Source organism: Ictidomys tridecemlineatus, chromosome 7 (assembly GCF_052094955.1).
Source record: "Ictidomys tridecemlineatus isolate mIctTri1 chromosome 7, mIctTri1.hap1, whole genome shotgun sequence".
Taxonomy (NCBI): Eukaryota; Metazoa; Chordata; class Mammalia; order Rodentia; family Sciuridae; genus Ictidomys; species Ictidomys tridecemlineatus.
In genome coordinates this window covers 106412424-106433138 of record NC_135483.1, presented here as the reverse complement: position 1 = coordinate 106433138, position 20715 = coordinate 106412424, and the positions used below count along the sequence as shown (strand labels likewise).

Here is a 20715-nt window from a genome sequence, read left to right as displayed (position 1 = left end):
AATCATTTTTTTTATGAGCAGTTAGGAATTTCACTGCTTTTATTAACTGCTTGAAATGTTATTTACTTGATTGAATGACACTTCTGACCATTAACACTGTGGAACAGCAGCCCAGTTCATTAACAGGGAAATATGGTAACAATGCCCCGACCAGCCTTAGGGGGGCCACATCGGCCCACTGAGCTCCCAGTGATGAATGTCCTTGAAGGAGCAGCGCTGGAGCATTGTTTAAAGGGGACACACAGCTTCGCTCCTGGGGCTTCTCATTATCTGTCTTCTCGGTGAGAGAGGATGTGACTTCCTTTCAGACTTCATATTTGACTGCGGGGCTGAAAGAGGAAGGGCCCCTCGTTTCCTGAATTTCTGATCATGCACCAGTAGTTCAGGTAAATCATCCTTCCTAACCTTGTTGTAAGAGGATGGAGGCTCGTGTTTCTAGTCCACATTAATAACGGAGCAGACTAATATTGGGAACAAACATTTGCTCACAGCTCCTTCCTTGCCAGTGGCAGAGGGAGGCTGGGCTCTGGCCGCTGTGGCCTCCAGGCCCATCAGCTGCCACGCTTGTCATCAGCTATGCTTTTAGGAGTCTTCTGAAGCATCAAAATGAGGAATGAGGGGATCTAAGAGGAGGGAGGCATGTGTTCTGTTTCCACAGTGTGGTTGAGTCTCTTTCCTTCCCCTGAGGCTTCTGTTCCCAGCCGAGTCAGCCCAGGGATCTGAGAGCATGTTTTAGATCACATATCAAACGACCAAACTCCACAATTCCTTGCAAATAAACTTCCCTCTGGGGCAGAGCCAGACCACGGCTGTCTGCATGAGCTGTGCCTCTCCCCTGATGAACAGCCTTTGCTATAGTCACCTCTAGAATTTTTTTTCCCCCTTTTACAGGAAACACACACAGTGTAATAACCATCTGGCCCCTTTATTTCTCAGTGGAGCTGCGTGTGTTCAGCGCTGACCTCTCTGGCCTTGCATTTGGCTGGAAGCAATCCTCTTATTAAATCAGAAACCAAAGAGGACCCCTGCCCCTTACCCCTGACCCCAAGACAAGCCTGAGGCTGGCCTCATCCTGACTTCAACAGACGGTCTGGCATTTAAATGCCAACATCTCTCCAAAGAGCCGTGATGCAGGCGGTAAGCTGCGAACAACATTTTATATTTCATTTCTCATTTGTAAGAAGAAAGGAAAAAGGAAAAATGTCACGGGAAATTTACTTGATAGCCATGGCAGCTAGCAGATTGGAAAGAGGGGCAGCTGCCCAGGGAACTCAGTAGTCACTGGAAATGTGGGGACCCACTCCCAAGAGACCCCAATAACCTCCAGGGGCTGTCTGAAATCTCACCATCACTGTGACTGGCCTCTGTGGAATATCTACCATGGCCAAGGACTGTGCTTTACCATTGTATGACCTGGGTCAACCCCTCACCCTTATTCTGAGAAGCAGGAAGTGTATCAAACCTGAGAAAGACAGGCTTGGCAAGGTGGGGAGAAGATCTTCTATCCCCCGGCTCTGGGGCTTTGGCTTTGTGAATTCTTTATTGTCCAAAGTCTAGTGATTAGTCTGCAGCTTCAAAAATCTGAATTTACTTTAGGAACCAAGTACAAATGGGCACTGTGGCCAGTGCTTTATCTTCTATTAACTCTAGAATACAGAAAAATGATGAGAAACTGCATGACCAACTTGGGGCTTAGAAGGGCAAGTCTAGCACAAGAATTATGGTGGCCTCCAGGTGAGGCACCCTGGAGTTTCCTACCATTTGTGGAATATTTGGATTTTCCCTGGACCTCCTTGGCATGTGGATTCTGCATCTTTTTCTCCCCCAGGTCTGCTTTTGTGGTTCCTTAACATTGACAACCCTCTGCTGACTGATCCAGTCTTTCTATAGATGATTTATCTTTATCTACTCTCTCTGTAGCCTGGATTCCCATGAAGGTTAGAACCTCAGATGAAAATCTTCATGTAGCTGCATTTTTGGGGACACAATCCTTGAGATTAAGAATGGAGTGCAAGGGGATAGGAGCATGACACAGAGAGCTGGAGAAAAGCAAGACAATGACAGGTATAGGGTTGGCTATCCTTAGGGAATAAAATTCCCAAGAAACATTGGGAACTTTCTCAGCTCCTGACCCATCTTGGTAAAGGTCAGCCTGAGATGGTAAACTCTCTGACATCTCCAGATTGTACAAGAATTGAGGGTTAGGTGCCAGATGACCCAAACCATGCATTCAGAAAATACCACAGTAAGAAGCAAGAAGTCAGAGGCAAGGCACTATCATTTGGCATCTGTCTGAAGCAACCCCAAGACCACTCAGGTCTGGTCACTACAGAAGTGCCTGGCATGAGACAGACTAAGAGTGTTTGGGTGGTGTCCCTCACATTTGCAATTATATTCTTCATTTTTAAGTCCAGGTGTCAACTCAAGATTTTACCAATATTCTTCATTAAAGAATTACTCTTTGGGTTTTGCTTGCCTGGAAATTGTTTCATTTCTTGAAGCCAACCGATATCATATTTTATTCCTTTGGAGGTAATCAGAGTTCTCAAGTCCAAGGTGTCCCATTACAAACAGATAAATACAATGAGTCTCAGAAACATTAAGGAGATTGCTACAGGGCATGGAACTCACAGATGCTGAGCTAGGTCTCAAACTCAGAGTGTGTGTCCTCTTTCTGCTACGTCAATCTTCCTCTTGGCCTCTTGACATTAGGAATTTCACACGCTTTTCATTTGGATTGACTCAAACTAAAACAAATAAACAAAAAAACACACTCCCTTTTGTTTTGATCTACTCAAAATTGCTTTCTTATTTATCTCAATAAGACTTTGGATGCTTCTGCATCACTAAGAGATTACAGTGAGTTAACTTGGCTTTTGAAGCGCCCCCTAGATTTTGCCTAACCCACTTTCCTTCCTAATAAACACCTTAATGACAGAAGATAATTGGCTACTTTATAATTTTTCAAATCCTCCTCAGCTTGCTGCTTCTGTTATTTCTGATGCTTTGTATTTGCTTTACTTCTATATGCCCCCAAACGATGGAAGTAGCTTTGGAATCAAGCAATTGGTGAATGCTGGAAGAATTCTGAAAAAGCATTATAGAAAAATTGTAGATGACTTTGAAGAGACTCCCAGATATGGACAATGTTGAAGTAAAAGAGAATTTTAAAAAAATCATAAATCACCTTTTTTTTAAAAGAAAAAAAACACCTAAATGTTAGAGAACAGAATGTTAGTAGAAATATACACCTAGGATATTACTGGTAAGAGCTCAGATGAAAGTAAAGGAGTAGTTGTTATAAGCTGGAAAGAACGAAATCTTTGTAATGGAGTGTCAGCACAGCAAAATTGTGTCCTGTGTAATTACAGAGAGATTTGAAGAGTGAGGAAAAGTAGGTGGGCTATTGCTAGAAGAGGCAATTTGAAGATGAAGGGGTCAATTTGAAGATGAAGGATGCAATTTGATGGGGGAACATAGGTGGTCTTAAAGAGTTGAAAATGATCCCAAGCTGACAGCCACAGGAAATGTGGACCTGAGCTCTCTAAGTGCATGGGGCAGAGTTCTTTCAACAACTAGAGCCTTTTGATGAGAGCCTCACTAGCTGACCACCTTGATGTTAGCCTTGTAATATTCTAAGCAGTAAAACCAGGTCGGCCTAGCTGGACTTTTGACCTATAGATGCTAAGAGATAACAAATAGGTGTTCTCTTTTCACATTTTTGTATTGGTTCATTGTAGTTGTACATAATGGTGGAATTTGTTGTTACGCATCTTTACATGCACACAATGTAATTTCACCATTTCTTCTGACTCATGATTTCTGACTTCCCCTCCTGGACCTCTCATTACATGCGTGTTAGGTAATTTCGTCATTGCCCTTAGATTTCTCATGTTTTTTTTTTAAATATTTTTATTTGTATTAAATCTTTATTTCTTACAAATATTTGAAGAGATAGGTAAGTAGAGTTGATTCTACCTGATACCCCTTAGTTCTCTAATCCTCTCTTCAGTTTGCTGTTCAGACCACCTACTAATTTCTAATTTCATTTTTGCACCCTTCAGTTTGAGAAATTTCATTTAGTTCTTCTTCATGCATTCCAGTTCTCTGGTGAATTTCTTCATCTTGTCATCTATTTTCTTAACCATAGAATATCATGTGTCTCTTGATTTCTTTTCTTTTTTTTCTACATATTGTTCTTTTAAGCTTAAGCTAATTCTTCTAGAGTTTGACAGAAGCAATAATACTGGAGTATTGGTTTTTAAGCAAATTTTAATCATTATAGATCTTTACAAATCATTATAGATCTTTACAAACTGATTTGATTAAATCTTTTTATTTTATTATTATTATTATTTATTAATTGCTCAAGACAATACAATGATCTTGACCTATCATACATTTGATTCAAATAGGGTATGAATTCTCATTTTTCCATGTGTACAGATTGCAGGATCACATTGGTTTACATCCATATGTATAAATACAGCAATCCTAGTGTCAGTTGTATTCTGCTGCCCTCCCTATCCCCCCACCCCTCCCCTCCCCTCCCATCACTATTCTCTACCCATCTACTGTGACACTTATCTCTCTCTCTTCTCTCTTTTTTTTCTTCCCTTCCCCCTCACACCATCGTATATGTATTTTGTGAACTCATGAAGGTGTCCTTCCATCTTCCGTGCAATTCCCCTTCTCCCTCCCTTTCCCTCCCTCTTCTTTTCCTTGTTTCGTGGTATTGTAGGCTTTTTCTCTTAGTCTTAAACACTGGAGAGACCCAGATGCATGTCATCTTTCCTCAGTTGTGGTTCAATCCATCCTCTGGCCACAGGGTTAGGCAGGTCAATTCAACCTGGTATCTGTTGGAGCACCCCAGGGGCTGGTTTTCAGTCTTTGTAAAGTCTGGCCTATTTTAGGTTCAACACACCATGAAAGTAAAGGCCACTAAGGGTCCAAACTGAAGCCTTCTGTTGTCTTACTCTCCTGTTTTCACCACTTTCTGCGCACCTTCCCAGGTTCTTGTATTTCAAAGCTTGAGAATCAATAAATGGCTGCAGGGTGGGCTCACTTCCCCTCTCTGGGACCTTGTTTCTTTGTAAAATGATGATTCTAATCACATTCGACTAATCTCAGAAGGCTCCAAGGTATCTTCTGAGTTTCTTCTTCCTGCTTGACTTTCTCCTGGGTTTTCTCATCCAAAACCAGCATAAGCTCCAGAATGAAAGATGCATCTCCAAGAGCCTCTTTTCTCTGTAGGATTCCAGCCTCTATAGCTCAGGGTCCCTTTTCAGGCTGTAGATATACAGGTCCTGCAAAATATGTTTTTATTTTTTTCCTCCATCATTTCAGATAAGAGAATAAAACTTCATCAGCCATATGAGCTTCGGATTGGGCCAAGCCTGGGAGTAACACATATGGCTTCTTCTGCTCATGATCCACAGGCTCTACTTCAGTCACGTGATCACACCAATCACAAGGAAGGCTGGCAAGTATGGTCTGTGTCTGTGCCCAGAAGGGAGAAGGCCAAGTTTTATGAGCACATGGAAAACTGTGCATTGGCAAGATCTAGATTTAATAAGGCGAGAGATTTAATTTGGGGGAGTTTAATAACATTGGAAATGTGGAAGATGAACCAAATGACCTCTGAAGACACCTTTAGGCCTCATGATCCCATTCAACTCCAAATGTGGTTTTATTAAAGAATTGTCTACAGCAAGCTGAAACACAAAAACATAACACAGAGACATTCTGCTCTTTTAGGAATCAAATGCTGCTTTCACGATACCATTGCATTTTCGTATCTGAAGTGCCAAGATAGCTCTCATGATTTAGAATTTACAATAGCCTCTCTTAAAAATAACATTCCTGCACAAATTAATTCAGTGAGTCCTGTGAATATTTAGCTTCAATGAGCTGGAATAAATGCTCACTATATATTGGATAACTCAAAATTTTCATCTAGCATAAAGCTAAGATGGCTTCAGAAGAATATAAGCTAATTTCAAATTTTTACTGTCAAATTATGGTTTAAGCTCTAACTCCATGCATTTCACCACCTCACAACTTTTAATAGGTATTTGGGGATTGCAAGCAAAGAAAAAAAAAGGTATCTTTTCCTAAAAATATTGTACTCTCACCAGTGAAATTTAGGCAAACAAAATAAGGTAAAACATTTGGAAAAATATCAACATTTGATTCTGAAATTGAGAATCATACCATGATAACTATTATTTGTAATTTTTAAAAATTAGATTTTTTTAAGATCAGCTTTAGATTTATAGAAAAAACTGAGCAGATAGTACAGAGAACTCTCATAGACCCCCTCTTTTATGCTCACTTCCATTATTATCATATCTTGCATAAGTGGGCACATTTGTTATATAAGAAGAACAGATACTAATGTTGTTAACTAAAACCTATAGCTTGCATCAGGAGTTACTCTTTGTATTGTGCATTTATAGTATGTAAAGTACATAATTTTATGTGTCTACTGTTACAATAATTGAAAGAGTGGTTTTATTGCAGTCATTGTAATTTGCAATTTCTGGGTGAGATGATGTGGACCATCTTTTCATGTGCCTAATTGTCATTGGCAATCTTTCATTTTTAATTTTCTCTTCAAATATTTTGCCCATGTTTAACTGAATGATCTGTTTTCTTATTGCTGACTTTCAAGGATGTGTTTTATGTTTTGGATACCAGTGCTTTATTAGATATGTATTTTACAAATCTTTTCTCCAAGTCTGTAGTTTGTCTTTTCTTTCTTTTTTTTTTAAATATTTTTTTAGTTGTAGATGGACACAATGCTTTATTTTGTTTATTTATTTTATGTGGTGCTGGGAATAGAACCTAAGGCCTCACACATACTAGGCAAGTGCTCTACCACTGAGCTACAATCCTGGCCCCTGTGGTTTGTCTTTTCATTCTCTTATATGAGTATTTCATAGGTCAAGCGTTTTCTTACATTATTGAAGCTTAGCTGATCCATCATTTATTTTCTTCCATGGATTGTGCTTCTGTTGTGTCAAAAAGTAAAACTTGAGGTTACTAAGATTTTATCCTGCTCTCCTCTAGTGGTTTTTCAGTTGTGATTTTTATACTTAGGTCTGTGATTCATCTTGAATTAATTTTTGTAGACAGAGAGAAGTCTAGTTTCATGTTTTGGCACGTGGGCATCATGTTATTTCAGCACCATTTTCTGAAAAGCCTTTTATTTTTCCATTAGATTGTCTTTGTTCCTTTGTCAAAGATGTGTTGAGTATATTTACATGGATCTATTGGTGAGTTCTCTATTTTGTCCTATTGATATATTTGTCTGTTCTTTCATCAAAACAATACTTTCCTAATTACTGTTGTTTTAAAGTAAGTGTTGAGAACAGTCCTCCAACTCTGCTCTTTAATGCTGTGTTTTTCTTTCTTTCTTTTGATGGTGGGTTGGGTATTTAGAGATTAATTTTGTCTTTAGTTTTCAGAGCACATGTAAAATTCTTCAGATGTGTTTCATATCTGTGAATGAAGTGCAGATGCCTAACTGGGCTTTCAAACTCTATCCCTTTCTCACTATTTTCCCAAACATCTGTCACTCCACCAGTACCTGGGCACTCCCTGCCCCTCTGACCCCACCCAGAGTCTCATGCTTCTTCCTTGGGCAGGATGTTCTGTAGGATTGGATGCCTCTTGGCCACATTCACCTGGAGACATTGTTGAGAGGCTCTGAGGACACACAAGTAAGTGTCTATTGAATTTATCACTTGGGGTGATCTTGACAATGACAACTTTTAAAGGGGAGCCAGAAGAAACCTGGTGAAAATTATGAAAAGAGAAAATGGTAGATTTGGAGATTAAGATATGAGCTATGAAGAGATAAGAAGGAATGGGGTGTCATTGTCAGAAAGGAATGTGGGGCTCAGGTGAACAACTTTTTTTTTTTTTTAAAGATGGGAGTTACTAGAATAGTTTGTTTTATGGTGGACATTCTCCTTTTAAGTGCTCATAGCACTTGGTTGAATTCCCTACTTTAAGAAGGTGATGTATCCTAGGGCCTCAAGGGTCCACCCGGGGAGCCTTGTGCAAACCACCCTCTTTAAATGCTGTTGAATGAATTAGTGCCCTCTGAGAGGCAGGCACAAGTGCCCAAGGTTAGGAGACTATAGAGTGCACTGAGGGTGTGTGGGGGAAGGATGGCAGGGGATCCAGATGGTGCAGGGAAGGTAGGATCCTCAGGCAGTGTCGGTGAGCTCAGCTCATGCTCAAGATGTGGCTCTGAGAGATAATTCAAAAGTGTTCAGGTTTTAGAGGAAACTATCTGGTGTGTGTTAGTTATCATCAAAACCCACTCCCTTCATTTCTTACATAAAAAAAAAAAATTTGTTTGGAGCAGAAAATGTCTGCAGCCAGGACATTTGCTGTTTTCATTCCTAGCCTCCCTTAAAGCAAGGATGGACCATATGACAATTCCAGTCACTGAAGAAAAGAAGAAACCTGCTCTGAGGCTTCTGCAGTAGGTTTTGATAAAAGGTAATTTTTTGATAAAAGAGACTCTTTCTCTATTTATATTGTGTATCTGGTATTCTGGGGTGAAAACATAGCCTGGAACTGCAGGCTACCATCTTGAGATTGTAAAGTGATTAACACAGGACAAAGAGCCAACATACCCCAAAGAGACGCGTTCTTGATGGACTCACTGATGAACCTTTAAGCTTCTCATCATAGAACTGATTATTGAGTAAACGATGGATACTCCTAAGGTTTAAGACAGTTGTTTCTATTTTTCTTGCATCTGAACATATACTAATTAATCCGTGAAATCTCTAGTTCTTGCTTTTGTCACAATATTTCACACTTTTCTCAGACAGTAGGAGCAGGAAAAAAGACATTGAAAGACAAAGTAAAACTTGGACTGAAACTTGCTAGTTAGGGACCTTGATTAATTCGGTTAATTTCTTTGAACCTTTAATAAAACATAAAAGGAAAAAATTATCAGATGTTCCAGTCATTTGGGCAAACTTAATTTTCCACTAGCAATTTCTGAACAAATGAGAAATTTTAGATTAATAGATTTATTTATTGTAATTGACTTACAGCTGAACATGCTGATAAAGTAAGTTGTAAAATGTAGTCCAGGTTTCCTAAGCCAACAGAGCAGGGGCTGGCATGGTCAGTGAAGGAAACAGAGCGTTTTAGATTGAACATGACTTTAGCTTCCTAAAAGAATCAGGATCCGAAATAGGAACAGACCCTGACAGCCATAGGTAGAGTGTTCTTGTTCTGAGACAACGAGTCTATGGTGTGCCTTGATCAAGCTTGACAAGCTTTTGAGCAATCAGAAAGTTAAGAACATTCTTGATTGACTACAGGCTCTTCCTTCAACTCTTGCTTACCAGATGAGAGCAGAGTGCGCCCCATCTGTGCAGAGTTGAAGTGCAGCTGGTCTTAGTTGGGAGGATTTTAGCATATGTATTGTCAAAGTTGCTGGATTCAAAATGGAGCCACATGTGTAAAACCCTGACCCAATGGAGCCAGGGAATACCTCTAGGAACATGAGTTGTCTTGATAATAGGAACTATCCTAAGAAAAATTTCCATACCACAGTTTACTACAGGAGACCTGCAAAGGGCAGGTGGCATCCAAAAACAGCTAGCCACTTAGGCAGCTGGGTTGCCTGAGATGCTGTCTTGTAAACTTAATCCAATGAAACAGCCTGCTGTGAGTTTAAAATTAGAAGTTTTACCCAGCAATTGCCATCAATCACTCATCAGAGGTTGCCAATGCAGAAAGATATGGCCTGCACCAATGAACTTTCTTTCCCAACAACTTACGTAAGTTTTCTTCTTCCTGATAAAATCCAGAAATTTTCCCTTGTTCTTCAGATATACTGGAGGCCACCCTGACCTGTGTGAGTGTCCTGAATTGCACTAATCTTTACATCGTTCCCAAATAAAACCCTTTTGCTAAGAGATTCACCTCTATATTTAACATTGATGGTGTTAAGCTGGCAATGTACTCCAGACCAACGACTTGTCTCTCAGGTTTCAAGATGGCACGGAGCCAACCTTAGCCTTCATTTGGAGATTTTTCTTTCCTCTTAATCTTGTAGGTCAGCTTTCCATTTGTGGCCAGAAATAAAGAAAGAAGCATAAAACAATTAGGCATGGTATGTGAAACTGAGGCTATAACTTAGAACTTCCCTCTCCCTCTCCCTCTCCCTCTCCCTCTCCCTCTCCCTCTCCCTCTCCCTCTCCCTCTCCCTCTCCCTCTCCCTCTCCCTCTCCCTCTCCCTCTCCCTCTCCCTCTCCCTCTCCCTCTCCCTCTCCCTCTCCCTCTCCCTCTCCCTCTCCCTCTCCCTCTCCCTCTCCCTCTCCCTCTCCCTCTCCCTCTCCCTCTCCCTCTCCCTCTCCCTCTCCCTCTCCCTCTCCCTCTCCCTCTCCCTCTCCCTCTCGGCCTTCACCCAGTTTGGCCTTGAACTCACCATCCTCCTGTCTTAAGTCTTCCCCGTAGCTGAGATTACAGGTAAGCACCCCCCCCACACCCAGCTCATTACCTGGTTTTTCAGTCACAATGGCTCTTCTTCTGGCAGCTCACTCCAAATCTGCTCCAGGCAGGATGAGTGAAAATAAATCCAAACCCAGAAACACTATCCTGAAGCTGCAGCACACAAAGCCAAAGTCTCCACAAAGGAAAGACATCAGGTTTCTTTTTATAGTAACAGAAACTGGAAGACAACATTCATAAGGTGTTCCCAGTAACCCCGACAGTTACAGAAATAAAGATTAAGTTAACCATGAGCAGATTGAAAAAACAAAACAAAAACAAAAAAAAAATAAAGAAAAAAAACTAACAAAACATATATTTTATGATGAAAGAAATAAAATCCTGAAGAAAGAAGAGAGGTAGAATAAGGAACTAGAAAACATAAAACAAGAAAAAATTAACTATAAACAGGGTGGAATGGGAAAATATCAGGTAAGGAGAAATGGAAGGGATGAGCAGTTTCATGAAATAAGTTTCAAGTTTTTACATGGTTTTGACTAAGAGTGGAAAAAATAGATCACCTTTAGACTTCTGAAATGAAGTATACATCCTCAAAGATGTGCTACCACCAAAAGAACAAATAAGAGATTTTTGACTACTACAAGAGTAGAGATAATAAGATAATTATAGAATTGGTTAATAGAGTAAAAGGCCGGGGGGGGGGGGGGAGGAAGAGAAAGAATCTCAGAAATTCCAGGGAAAATAGCTCAGAATAAGAGAGTCAGAAATATAATTCTACAATGATTCTATAATGATCAACACTCAAAGTAAATGAAAATTGATTGAATTTTATGGTTAAAAATACTTCTTACTAAATTATATTTTAAACTAGAGTCTCATCATGAGTTAGTTATTTAAAAAAGTGTACAAAATACAGGAAAAACAAAAAGTTAACAGAAAACCATAAAAAATTAAACTATTAATTCAAAAAAAGCTAGCATAGAAATACTAATATCCGCAAAATATACATAAGAATAAAATGCCATTATGAATAGAAAAGTTTGCTACAGGAAAAAAGTACCTAGGAAGATATAAGAATTCTCAATTAGTATTCATTAATTTGCACAATCTTCAATTAGCAAAAGCAAGCATTAATGGATTACAGAAAGAAAATTACAAATCCAAAATTGTAATGAGAAAGTCTGACAAAAATCTCTCAGTAGTTCATTTACCTTAAGGAAAAAAGGTAGTGCAATTATAGAATATTCTAACAGCTTTATTGAGGTATAAATGATATATAAAAAAACTTCACATTTAATGTACACAATTTGAATTTATACATAGATATAGGAAAACACCTCCCAAATTAAGATGATAAACATATCCATTAACCTCTCAAACTTCCTGGGCTTTTGGTTTTGTTTGTTTTTGGTGATAAGAACACCTAGCTTGCTTGCGACCCACCCTTTTAATAAAGTCTCTATGCATAATACTTATGTCAATATAGAACTCTTTATCTTACGTAGTTAAAACTCTCTGCCAATTGAACAAGCGCCCATTTCTCCTTGACCCCATAGGTGCTTGGTAACCACTGTTCTATTCTCTGCTCCTATGAGTTTGACTAATTTCAATACCTCATGTTAGTGAAATTCTGCAGTATTTGTCCTTCTATAACTGGCTCATTTCAATTAGCATAATGTTCTCAAGTTTTATCCATACTGTGAAAATAGCAGAATTTCTTTTCCCATGATAAGGAAACAACACAAAGTCCATCGACAAATGGGTAAAGATAATGTGGATTGTGCACCCTTTAAAATCAAGGAGGCAGAATTATTTTAAAATTTTTATTTTTAAGTTACTTATTTAATAAAATAGCTTCATTTAAAATTATCCCTCACATTGAGGAAATTTTGCAAGATGATGGATATGTTTACTATCATTTTGGGGGTAATATGTATAAAACAAATTGAATACTCTACATTTGTGCATTTAATTGTCAATTGTACCCCAAAGAGGATATACGTATGAAAAACAATAACAAAAACAAGAAAAATAAATAAATAAAACTATCCTCCCTCAACAATGTGAAAAAACAGTTGCTGTTCTAAAAAAAAAAAATCAATTACATGAACCACACGCTGATCACAAAGTAAATTCTCAGCAGCACTGAAGAACTGGGATCTAAATTATGGGGCATTTCCTCTGATCAACAAAAAATTAAGTCATAAATCAATTCTAATCAGAACTTTAGAAAAATCTGTGTTCAGATGAAAACAAAATAAACAAATAATCATGTCCATAAGTTGTGGGTCAATACAAGAGATGATAGGAATGGGAAAACTGAAAGGGATTCTTGCAAAGCCACCTCCACAAGTGCACAGAAAGCCTGGTGGGCACCTCCTAGTCCTTGTTTGAGTTCCTCTGCTTGGTAGCCCGCCACAAATGACTCATTCATTACACAGCTTTCTTCACTGGCCCTTTGGAGTATTTATAGTCATCAGCCACATGGGCCCTGCCTCCTTTGCTATTTCCTTCTTTTCTCTCCAAGTGCTCAACAAAGACGACCAAAAAAGTAGGTCATTGCATTGTTTCCTTCTCTGACCCATGACATGTTCTTGAATACCTCCTTTAAACTGGTGACTCCCATGTTGGATCCCCAGATCTCAGACTTAGACCTCTTCCCTGTGCATCTCTAATAAGCATCTCAAACTCCGCCTACCAGAATCCAAACTCTTGGTCCTCTCCTGGCTCAATTAATTTATAGACTCTTGTTATATATCAGTTCATAGTACCCTGTCCTTCTAGTTGCTCAGAACCCAAATCTGTTTGTTTGGTTTTTTTTAATAGATTATTCTCTTGGTTTCTTATTCTACACATTTGGTCACTAGAAAATTCTGTTGGCCAGTCTTTCAAAATATATCCAGAATCCGACCACCTTATTTTATACAACTGGCTGCTCCTTCAGCCTCTCTCTTGCAACACACTGCCTATCCCTGGTCTTGTTGCTTTTACTGTTTCACCCCTACAGTCGATTTTAACATAGCTCTCAGAATGAGGATCTTCAAATGAAAATAAAAATACATTATTCCTTGACTCAGAATCCTCAATCTTTATTTTATTTAAATGAAAACCTTCCACCTTACAATGGCCCACAGGCTCTGAAGATCTCACCCTCCATGTTGTTCCTTGGTCCTTGGCTGTTCCTCAGTGTGGCAGCATAACCCATGCTGAGGCTGCCCTGGGCTGGGAGCAGGAATGCTCCTTCCCTTGGTCTGGCTCCCTCCTATGCCTTGTTCGGTCCTGTGCCCAAATTCACCTGAATTCCTGTCTTAGTGCGTTTTCTGCTGCTACAATAGAACTCTGGAGATTGGATAGCTTACAGAGGACAAAATTTATTTGGCTCACAGTTCTGGAGGCTGGAGGGACTATGGTGCAGAAGTTGCATTTGGTGAGGGTCTTACTTCTTGTGGGGACCCTGCAGAATTCTGAGATGGGCACAGGACAGCAGGAGCATACTCAAGACACAGAGCCAAATTGCCTTCTATAATAGACTCAATATTGAGGTAACCCATTAACCCATGAATGGATTGATTAGTCCATTCATGTGGGAAGAGCCCTCAAGACCTAATCACCTCTTAAAGGTCCCACCTTGTCTCATCTCTTTTTTCGAGGGGTGGGGAGAAGATACTGGGGATTGAACTCGGGGGAACTCAACCACTGAGTCACATTGTATTTTGTTTAGAGACAGAATCTCACTGAGTTGCTTAGCGCCTTGCTTTTGCTGAGGCTGACTTTGAACTCTCCACCTGCCTGCTTCAGCCTCCCAAGCCGCTGGGTTTATAGGCTTGCACCCACACACCTGGCTTGTCTCATCTCTTAATATTCATATGGTGATTAAATTTCATGATGGCGTGTTGGTGGGAATGGTACAAATCATAATACCCATGGAACCCCACCCACAGCTCCCATTTACCCTTGCTTTGAATCTTCATTGATTCCTCCATGACATTTATCTCCTTCTAACAGAGATCAGGAGGCCCCTAGGGTTCTGCACACACCTCTCCCCGCAGCCATTAGAATGTAGGCTCTTTGAGCGACAGAGTTTGGATGTTTTTTTGTTCACTGCTACGTCCATGGCACCCAGAGCCATACACGGAACCCAAAGCATGTACCTAACTAATATTTGCTGAATGAATTGAATAGTAAATAATAATGTCGATGTTACATAAAAATGTGTGGGATGCAAATGAGTAGAACCTAAAAGGACATTGCCTTAAATGTTTATATTAGCAAGGAAAAACCACCATTCTTAGTTATTAACTAACTAAGCATCTTAATTTAAGAAATAATAAAAAAAGAATATTTAACTAATGGAATAAGTGAAAAGAAAGAAAATTAAAAATATAAGGTCAGAATCTGATGAAATGAGAATATTAAGCAAAACAGAAATTGACTCAACATTAGTTTCTGGGATGTGAAAAAGCTGTACTGTCTAAGCCACTAGCCACATTGTCACTTTTAAGTGGCTTGAATATGGCTACTAGTTAGACTGAGAACCTTTTTCAAACATAAGTTTAATTTTAATTAATTTCAATATCCACATGCATATGGTGATACCTTATCTGGTAGCACAAATCTAAAAAAAACACAAATTGACATGCACTCTAACTATGGAAACACAACAGACTAGTATAATGTTATCTGGACTCTCAATCTTTTGTTATTCAGAATTTTAGAAAAATCTGTGTTCAGATGAAAACAAAACAAACAAAAAATAGTGTCAATAAATTGTGGGTCAAAACAAGGGATGATAGAAATGGGAAAACATAAAGGGATTCTTGCAAAACCGCTTCCACAAGTGCACAGGAAGCCTGGTGGTCAACTCCTAGTTCTTGTTTGAGTCCCTCTGCTGTGAACCTGTTATTCAGATTTCCATTACTGTAACAAAATACCTGAGATCAACTTTAAAAAAAGAAAGGTTTATCTTGGCTCTCAGTTTTGGAGGTTTCAGTCTGTGACTGGTTGGCCTGTTGCTTTTGTGTCTGTGATGAGATAGTACCTCATGGTAGCATCACATGCTGGAGATAAATCTTCTTACCTTACAGTAGTTAGGAAGAACACAGGAGCATGCATGTGAGAGAGAGAGAGAGAGAGAGAGAGAGAGAGAGAGAGAGAGAGAGAAGCAGAGACAGATAAGGATGGGGAATTGGTGTCCCACAGTCCTGTTCATGAACACACCCCCAGTTGGCCTAACTTCTCCCTCCAGGACCCACTTCTTAAAGGAACCATCACCTCCCAATAGCACTGCAGACTGATGACCAAACCTTTTAGCACATGGCCCTTTAAGAAACTTATTCAAATCTTATTAGACTTACCTTAAGTGACCATCAGCATTATAAATTCATTATAATACATTTTTTTCCAATATAAAGTTATTTAAATTTAAAATTTGTTAACCAGAGCTGTTGGGTTGAATAATAGAAAAATGCCAATAATCAATTACAACAGTTTGAAAGATTCTAATGCCTCCATGAATATATTGAAATTTCAAAAAATTCTATTCACTGAAGAAAGCAAACTGTGTAACAGTATATAGAGTACCATGCTATATGTTTAACATTTTAAAGCTACAGACTTATTTTTCTAGAATAGAATTATATGCAGGAAAGTTGTTTGTGATTCTCAGCTAAACTCACAGAAGTTTGTAGCTCTAGAATGAGGGGCGGAAATACCCTTGGAGGGGTAGGTAGGGCCCTTGGGTTACTTCATTTCTTGAAAATCTGAAGCTAATGGACAACATATTAGAACTTGTCAAAGCTGCTGGTGTGTATTCATTATATCATCCTGTACCATTTGGTCATGTGCTTGAAATACTTCATAATAAAAAAGAGACAACAGCTAAAAGAAGAAGATGAACATAAACAGCACAGTCTGTACTTCCTTATAGTAGTTAGGAAGAACACAGGTGCATGCAAAAACCTCTGCAGCATCCCTCCTCCTGAAATATCTGACTGCAGGCCAAAGCTCCTGGAGCGCAAGTCATGCCTTTCAGAAGCAGCTTATACAGGAGGCAGACAGCACAGTTCTCAGTTCTCCTGTCTATTGATTGATTGGGGTCTTTTGGGATCAGGATGGCATAAGGAAGCAACAAAAAAAGCATGGATAAGATAGACTCTGCAGGACCACTATGAGGATATCAGGCCACCAAGCTAAATTTCACACCACAGTAAGCCTGCTAGCACCATGGAGAGATTCATCGCTTTCATAAATAACCTAGGATAATCAATCTATAATACACTCACCATCCCACAAGGGCCATCCCAAGTCCTGTTTTCTCTAGGAAGTTATTGTCTGTCCTCTGAAGACCCCTTTTCTCCAAGTTCCATGCCCCTGCCCAACTCCAATTGTCAAAGGCAACTGGCCACCATCCATCTGGCTGCAGAAACAGAGTGAAGCAGCTCAGGGTCATAGCACCATTCTGCTTGCCCCATTGGTATAGAATTCCTTGTTTGTGTTTGCTCTGGCCAAGGGAGATGCAGAGAATTAGGAGCTACACAGCTGGACATGGGAATATCACTGGTAGTGATAGAGATGTTGATGAGGGGCTTCCTCAATTTATTCCCAGATCAGACCAGCCCACTCAGTCACAGGCAAGGCATTCTCAGATTGGACCTACCTATTCAGTCTCAGGCAAGAGGAGAGCTTCAGGCCTTCTGTGCCCGAGAGCCCAAGGCATGAAGGTGCAGAGTCAATTTGGGATCCCATCGGTGGTCAGATTATTAACAGATGAACAGGAGAGAGTAAGTTCTCTCTGCATATGAGCCTGCTGCTGCTCCCAAATGTACTGGACATAGGATACATTCCTTCCTTCCATGCTCAGAGGGCATGGGAATGCAAAGGAATTAACCTGTAACTAAGGACAGGCCCTTCTGTGTACAAGGGTCATTTGGGAATTTCCTCCAATAGGACCTCCTAAGCTTGTTAAGATGATTAAATGAGATAATGAGAGTCAATGGTGAGAGGAGTTGCTTGCATTCTTCCTCCATAACAAAGGCGATGATAATATCAATGAGTAAGAAAGAGTTATGATTGAACTAACTCTACGTCACAGCCTGAGCTCCTGCCAGTGAGCAGGTTTCCCCTGTGACTGCAACTGTGATGTGCAGGAAGAAGGAGCCAGGACCTCTGAGTACAGACCTCAAGCCTGTGCCTGTGTCCATCTCTGTCTCATGACTGTAGCTGGGATGTACAGGAAGAAGGGGCTGTGGACACTGGGTCCATGTGTGTGCTTGGTACCAGCCTTGCCCCTGTGATGGAATGTGGGTAAGACGCATAGGATTGAGGGGATGTGGGAACTAGGTGCAGACCCCATGCATCTCCTCTGCCCAATAATGAATAGAAAGAGCCAAATAGATTGCTTAGCATATAGTATGAGCGTAACATATAACATAACATCTCCTCTTCCCCTCACTTGCATAAATCCAGTACCAATAGGTTGGCCTGACCACTGGGGGTAGGCATGCCACTGTGACTATATTGTGCCTGTGAATACAGGTGTGGGGGAGGGCACAGGGACGGGAGGAAGAGCTGACAAGAGGAGCTGATGCAGATGAAGGACCCTTGCCCTCCCGTCAACCTCCCTGGAGACAGATCAGTCTCGGGCGGGATCCCAGGGCCAGACTAACACAGTTCTCTTCCCAAGTGTCAGTTGTTCTGGTGGAGTGATCGTGTGCCAGAGCCCAAAATAATTTATCACACCAGTCTGTTTAATGAGCACAGACATTCAGTTTGGAGCATAATGAAAATAAATCTCTGCAAAGTGTTTTTCAACTGATTCCCCATTTAGGGTCTGTCACATTATTGTGGCTTTCTGGTTTACAAAATAAGTCTACATGAAGGCACACTTACAATCTCCTAAAAATTGTTTTTCCCTACTCCTTGTTGATTTCATAATATGGCTTTTCCTTTATTCCTTTTCTGTATCAGGTACAGAATGTGCCTGGCTCCCCAGTGCCATGCTAGTGACTCAGTCTGCTGAGGGTGACTGAGAATGAGATCTGGGCTCTGCCAGATTCCTAGCACAAGGCATTCATGGGGCAATCCCTGTACATACTGCTATTTTCTAGTTCTGAGGGGTGTGAAGATGCCCCTCACCACTCATCCTTTGGACAGGAGAGCTAATTATGATACAGGATACACAGAAGGAAAGAACAGTTCCCCACCCACTCCCATATGCAAACCCGTGATATACAAGGAAACCCAAAGATGTGCTCATTGACCACGCAGTCAGCTACCATTTATGCACAGAAGGCTTACCTTCTTAACATTTTATTTTACAAACCAAGGGGTTCTTTCTTTCCACCAATTATGGCAGAGGTGCTGCATGGGAGCACAAAGAGGTTACTCTCATTAACCCAATTTTCCCACTTTTGATTACAAAAATTTTAAACAGAAAATTCCATAATTAACATTTTGTTCATTTGTTTCTATCGATTCCTACCAGTCCATCAAACTATTTTATTTTTCCATCCTTTTCAAATTAATGTAGATGTCCTGACAATGCATTCTTAATACTTTATCAAAGTGTGTCTTTAGCAAGCTGTATGTGTGTTCCTTTATTCACAGGTAAAACTTAAACACAGTGCAATGAACAAGAGAGAGTTACGATTGAACTAACTCTACAGACCTTAAGGGTACCTTTGTACATGTCTTGAAAAATGCTTGAAAATATGGAGAAAAAAATGTATATGCACATACCATAATGTAAGCTTTTGGTAAAATATGGAACCCATCTTAGAAAGGGCTCCCTGTTCTACACGTCTGTAAAGAGACTGTTCCCCACAGTTGATTGTTTACAGAAGTATTTTGCCCATTGTAGAACTGAATATGAAAGGAAATGTACTCTAGGTGATCTTATGTGTAAGACTTCTTTCATTTAGTGTTATATTTTGAGATACATTTACATTGTAGGCTGTGTCCTCAATTTGATCCTTTTATGGATCCAAGTGGATCCGGCTGCTGCCATCTTGAATTGTAACAACTATGATTGCTCCTGAGTCACTCTGGTCTGTTTCCTCACAGAGATTCCCAGGATGCCATAACTCTATGGAACCAAGGGAGTGGTATATGGTGCTCTACGACTGGACTCCATCAGGGCCTGGAATGGGGCCACACATGCGCTGGCTTGAACGGAGTCATTCTTTCCTGCCCACTTTATCAGCCCTCTACTTCTAATCCACATTGCCAGATCTACTGGTCTTACTGCCCCGATGCTTCTATCAGTAGATCTTCAATAAATTGCACTCTGTGTGATCCTGGATCTGCTGGTCTCTTTCTTTGGTCTCACGGCTCCTTGCAATTGGTTCTTTTACACTGGATTTTCTTGTAACACTCCTCTTCTTTCTGAGCAACATTTCATTATATGAATATACCACAGTTCATCTGCCCACACTTGTTAATAAACATTTGTGCTATTTTTAATTTTTTGCCTACTTTGAACATATACATAAATGTAGTACATATATACAATTTATTAAGAATTCTTGTATAAAGCTTCTTGGTGGGCATGCTCTTATTTTTATTTTTTCTAGGTAAAATTGAGCTCAGAGACATAGTAAATCAAAACAAAAAACAGATTTGAATTCTGATAAATAATGAATCTTTTTAGAATGTCTCATACAATATTTTATTGGAATATACCCAGAAATTTTTTTTCTAAAATTAAAAATTAACTCGGCATCTTCCTGTACTTTAGCTGGCAACAAGAAACTACCACATCTTTTTTTTTTTAAATCCGAAGTGGCTATACACACATACAGTTTATTAAAGACACACTTTGCTGAAGTATTAGGAATGTATTCTCCTTTCCCCAGACCTGTTGGAACCCTGAGGTGAGGCTATATTTTTTTAGACTTTAGCAAATATGTCAGATAATTATAGTTTCTCCATATTTTCACCATAGTCATGGAGTGTGTGTGTGTGTGTGTGTGTGTGTGTGTGTGTGTGTGTGTGTTTAATTTGGATACTTTTAAAAACTGTTTTCATTGGTCCTTTATAATTGCAAATAATAGTGGGAATCATTGTGACACATTCACACATGCACATACCATAATGTGATCAGTTCCATTCCCTCGCACTACTGAAAAGACCGATGCTTGTTAGAGAAACCAGAGATGTTCAGGAATTTAGGAACACAACTGGAAACCTCTGTAGGCATCACACTATCAAGGATGGAAATGGAGCAATTAT

At 39.8% G+C, this 20715-nt stretch overlaps 1 long non-coding RNA gene across 1 annotated transcript; it reads left to right on the top strand.

Moving 5' to 3' along the window:
• Window positions 1-4692: 4692 nt before the first annotated feature.
• Window positions 4693-19779, top strand: LOC120893020 (uncharacterized). The gene is made up of 3 exons (XR_013423627.1): window positions 4693-7724; window positions 8419-8514; window positions 19549-19779. It is a non-coding gene; the product is annotated as an uncharacterized LOC120893020 (long non-coding RNA).
• Window positions 19780-20715: the final 936 nt, after the last annotated feature.